A 6000-nucleotide genomic window follows, 5' to 3' on the forward strand; every position below is an offset into this window, starting at 1 on the left:
CTAAGGACAACAGCAGGATGGAAAGGTATTGCCCAATAGAAGGACACCGTCCACTCTGGAATCTGCTATTGCAACAAGCATACTTGTTCCTCAGGTTGATTATAACACTAGCTGCGGCATGAAAGCCCATCAGTGGAATTACAGGCCAGAATCCAGTGAGTCTGTGTATCTTCTATTGTTGCTTTTAACCTATAAGAGTCCCAAGGCATCCTGGTACATTCCAGTCAGCTGACTAAAACAACATTTTCTTCACTGCATTTAGTAGAAATTGAAGAAGTATGACCTCAAAGATCTCAGACATGGTTTTCTATACTTTATAACAAATAAATTCAGTATTATGAGTCTTTTTTTTTTTCTGTTTTTCCTATTATTTTAGGCAAATTGTTCCTAAATAGTTCCTTCACTGAGGTTCCATCTTTGTTTAGGCAAGGCTTCCCTCTGTCCCAGCCCATCTAGAACATCTGTATGTATCCTGAATGTTCTTGGTGCTGACAGGCCTGCTTCTCCACAAACTGTCACCATCTGGCCATCAGCTGTGCACTTCTGAGAACCCACGCGTGCGAATGCCAATCTTCTCCCGGGAAGGCTGTGAGCTTAGCATTTCTCTCGGATTCTAGCCCAGTGACTCAAGTGAGTCTAAAGTTGTTTTTCCCCTCGGTATTCTCATTTGCGTAGCCTTAATGTAATAGTTTACATCCATCAATAGAACAATAAAATGTCCCTTTAGTTAGAGGAAATATTTGCAGATTGAAGGTGAAATATGTATTTTTCAATGTGATTTGTTATGTTGCATCATGGAAATATACATTCTTCTAAGAATTATTACATACATCCATGGAAAGCAGCCAATTTTGACTGTCTCTTTAACAATAAAAATCATTAATATTTCTTTAAGAGACAGTTTACTTTCCTCACTTATTTCAAAAGAATGTGCCTTCTAAAAAAACACACCTTTTGCATCTCTATAAAATTACTTTTAAAATTCTACATGGAAATTAAAAAGTTACTTTTATCATGCCTTTGTTATTTCAGCAAGTAACTTTAAATACATAACAAGCATTTGGCTCCATTAATTAATTTGTCATTTAGAGAAACATTTATCAGTGCTTACCTTAGATCAGTATCAGAAATATATAGATACCCAAGACATGGCAAATGTCCTGGAGCTTGCAAGCAAGTAGGTAAGGCAGAAAGAAAAGCAATACTTTCAGTTCAGCTCAGAAAGTAGAAGCATAGAGACACAAAAGCCCTTCAGAGAACAGTACTTGATTTTTCAACCATTTTAGTTTTCTTTTAAGGCAGAGCTAGATGATTTTGAATTCAGATTTAATTATCAAGACAACAAGGCCTTTTGCCCATAAATAAAAAATGTTTTAAAACCCTTTTACCTCCCTGATACATTTTTTAAAATGTATTTTGTTTTTCTTTAATTAAAGGTGGTTTTCATCTCTGCAGTGGTTCTTAACCTTTTAGGAAAAGTCAACACGAATATGTCAGAATTAGAATCCCAGGGAGAGGTTTTTCGGTCTTCACATGATCTCTCTATTCCTAAACTCACATACTTTATAGTGGAGACTTTGTTAAAACAGGTGGCCGTACCCACCCTCAGAGTTTCTGACGAAGTCTGGAATAGGACCTGAGGCTGCATTCCTGAGTAGTTCCTGGTGATGCTGATGGTCTGGGGTCTAGCCTTGAGCACCACTACACTCCCCCACCGATGGCTTGGTGGTAAAGAATCTGTCTGCAATGAGGGAAACATGAGTTCTATCCCTGAGTGGGGAAGATCCTCTGGAGGAGGAAATGAAAACCCACTCCAGTATTCTTGCCTGAAAAATCCCGTGGACAGAGGAGCCTGACAGGCTAGAGTCCAAAGGGTCACAAAGTATCAGACATGACTACACGCACGCTCACACACACACACTGTCTCTCTTTTACTCTTTCTCTCTCTCCCATCAGACTCCAAAGTAGGGGTTACATCTGGGGTGAAATCTCCCTGGTAATTGCAATACCCATTTCTTAACCACTAATTAGTTCTGAACTTTCTCTACCAGCCACAGCAGATCCTTTTATTCTTTTCTTTTTTTATTTAGTGCACCAGATTGTGCAGACACAAACCTACAGATTAGCCTTGTTCCTAACTTCCTATTGGTGATTTCTCAGTCTAGTTATAAAATGGGATCAACGAAGTTATCTGTCTACATATCTATCAGAGATTTATAAAAATAAGTTTGGAATAACACTAACACTACTATGGAAGTAACACATACCAGACATGATTAAGAACTTCATGTATGGTAACTCATTTAAATTCTCACAGCAGCCCAATGAAGTAGGGATTATTATCGTCCCCATTCTAGAAAGCTCGAAACGAAATGGCTGCCCCTCAAAGTTAAGAAGCTTGCCCTATGTCATCAGCTAGTGAGTGATGGGGCACAAGCAGTCTGATTTCCGGTTCATGCAGCTAACCATTCTCTTTGCTACTGCAACCTGGAAAAGTTAAAAGCTATTAGTATATCTATTAGTGATTTTTAAAAAACCCTTTCTGAATTTCCATAATATTTTCAACAGTTGTGTTATGTGCATATCCTAAATTTAAATGGTATCACCATTAAGCAAATAATACCTCAAATATTTCTAAATCTCCTCTCTTTTATTAACCATCTCTTTAATCACTGTAGGTCGGGAAGCATCTACGATGTGGTTTATCATATGATAGATGGTTTAATGATTAGTGGAAAGATAAGCTTTCCATGAATTTTGAAAAAGCAAAAGGAAAGAGAAAAAACTCCTGATACTTTTCAAGAGAGATTATCAAAACTTCATCATGGATAGCTGATAGGTTTCCCAGGTGGCTCAGCGGTAAAGAATCCATCTACCAAATTGGGAACCACAAGAGATGCAGATTCAATTAGAGTATGCATATGACTCTCCTGTGACATATTCAAATGTGTCCCAAAGTAGAATAGGTTCTTTTCTCCCATTTCTCTGAATAGCTCCTTGTGGAAGAAGATCGGGAAGAATAGAAATAGTATGTTTGCTATTTGGAAGTTCTCATTCAAGATGTCCAAGAAAAAAATCATATCAATCAATTTATAAGAGAAATGTCCCATAATTTCACTGTAGGTGAATATAAGCTCTGGATAAGTTTAAAAAGGTTGAAGACCAGTAACACTGAATTTCACCCCAGGTTCTGAAACTCAAACGTTTCCTTTCTCTTCTGGTTCTCTTGGGTTGGCCAAAAAGTTCATTTGGATTTTCTCATAAGATGTGATAGAAGAAACAAAGGAACTTTTTGGTCAACCCGATAGTGTGTGGGCCTGAAGAAATCTCTTCCTGCCCCTCATCCCAGGTACCCATCATGGAAGTTCAATATATTGGACCTTGTAACTTAGGTCACATGATATTAAATCTTCAAAACATTTCAACAAATGAAATCTTTTGGTTGAATTGTACCAATTGTGCTGTTCTAAAGTGCCAGTGTCTTCAAGTTTCAGTTTAATTTTGGTCTCCAGACTAGAAAGATTTAATGAAAATTAATAGAAAATAGCAAATTTTTACAAAATATTATTTTAAAACCCATTAGTTTTCCTGAGGAAGAGACAGTTGCTTTTAATAGTTAGCATTTCTATTCAATCAAGTTACAATATCTTAGAGTTTAAAGACAAAGCTCAAATTGGATTATAAAATCATAAACAGTTACAACTACAAAATATTATGCTTAAGTGTCCAAAATAATAATAATAAAACCAACTCAAGAGCCCAGATTCTAGAAGGCTTTCTACCACTAGATCTAGCCTTGCCTTTGGGTTCAACATCTCTGTTCTCTTTGATAGTTACTTGATACTTATGATTTTTCAACCACTTAATGTAAGTACAACACAAAAATCAACTGCCAATCAACTGTACTTCAATAAAAAATATATGTGAAAAAAATCAACTGCGAACTGAAGTCAAAGATCAGACACAGTGATGCTGGGGCTGCAAAAGAGAATAATTTGCCTATCAAGGGGTGAAGGAGTTCCTTGGGCCTAGACTATTTTGCACTCTCCTATGTACTCTCCCGCCATGACCTTTATTGCAAGCTGCAGGAAAGTCAAATGTGAGGTGAAAGCTCCTTGGAAAAAATTTTACATCAAAACAAGACAAATCACATTCCTATCGCTCTCATTATTCTAAGATATCTTTAGATACTTTTATACCCTTCACTGCAAGATAACCAAAATAAAATAAACCTATTTTCATAATTTTAAGCTTCAACTTTCAAAGCAGAGTGACCCGTTTTACATGGGCTCACTTTAAATGACCCTTTTCTGGAAACAATTATCCTCATATAATCGGCACTGCCTATATTTTAAAATGTCTTATGGAAATAATAAATTTTACCACAGTCAGCCTGTCCAGGTAAACTAAAAATATCAAATTCATTTGGCTTTGGCCAATAGTATATGTACCCCATGTGGTAATCCTGGATATCTTACACTAATCAGAGGCAGTGATTAATATTTTTCATTAATAAAAATCTGAGAAAGAATTTATTAGTCATCAGATTCAGTTTGGTTAGCAAATTTTCAAAGTATAGGCTCTATGGTGGATAAGTGAATAATAAAGGGGGTCCTTAATATGAATATATTGGGATTTGACAAAATATACCAACTCTTAAATTTTACAGAAGCAGAAACCGAGGCCAAGTAAGGTTGCAACTTGCCAAAATCCCCTTCCAGCTCTGAATTTTTATTTGTCTAGTGAATCAATGGTACATTCCTAAGCTTTTCATACACTACAAGGCTTAATAAATCTCACTGGTGATTAAATATATTCAACCTCAGTTCCTCATGGTTCAACTAAAATCCATTTCCTCTGTAGGTAAATTCCATTCCATCATACCTTACAAAAGTGACTGATTAATTAAAACAATCCCATGGCTTGTGTCATAATAGGCTAATGTTAGGCTTGGTTACCTTAGTTCAGTAATCCCTACTAGTAAAACATATTTATAAAAACATTTGTACTGTATGCATTAAATCCCCTTCATAGAACATGTGGCTTTAAATAATGAGGGGAAAATTTGGCAAAGCATTTTGTGTTCTGCCAAACCCAGAACAAAATGCTTTATGAAATTTAACTAAGGCTTAAAACCCTGGTTCCTACTTTTTTTTTCCTCTCTAAATTCTTTGTCCTCTTTGAGGACAAAGCTTTTCTTAATCTTTAATATTTAAATTCTCAAGGCAACTTTTTATCATTTCTAGAACACATTTGTGTTCTAGAAAGACGTAAAAGAATGTTAATTGAAAACTAAGAAATGAAGAAACACTCATTTAAATGGTCTCATGTTTAGTATTATTAAACATCTATTTTAAATTGCATGATTAAAAAGCTTAATACATTTTATTTCTATGAGTCATCTTAACATTCCTACAGAAAATTAAATATTAAAATTCAAGAAAAAGAATTCTGTAAAACGCTACTCTGATTGATCTAAGCCATTTCAATTATACACAACTCTTGAATCCTATCTGACCCTGAGAGACCTTGGGTGGGAAAGTTTTAGCTCTTCCCCAGCAAACTGGTTACCATCTTAATAATAAAAATAAATCTCAGACCCAATTTTGCCATATATAGACATTTATTTAGCAAACACTTATTAACAAGCAGATTCAGAAACAGTTCTTACAACCTGGCCTGGAAGCCTGAAGACGTGCTTTCTTTCTTTAGGTATTCTGCATGAAAGTTTCCTCGAGATGGAGAAAGCGGCAATCCACAGGCAGAACTCTGTCTTGAACAACCAGTGAACCTCAGGTCCAAAGAAGGAACACAGAAGCATGTGGGGGTCCAGCCTCAAGTCCCCTCCCTGCTGGTCCAAATCTTAGGATTCACTAGATTCACTCAAAAGTAGAAGGTGTTTCTAAAATATCTCAAAGATCCATGGATACCTTTAATGTCACCAATAACAGCCCGTTACTAACGGGCTTGCCTATAAATAAACCATGAATTTCCCAGATT

Source organism: Cervus elaphus, chromosome 19 (genome assembly GCF_910594005.1).
Source record: "Cervus elaphus chromosome 19, mCerEla1.1, whole genome shotgun sequence".
Taxonomy (NCBI): Eukaryota; Metazoa; Chordata; class Mammalia; order Artiodactyla; family Cervidae; genus Cervus; species Cervus elaphus.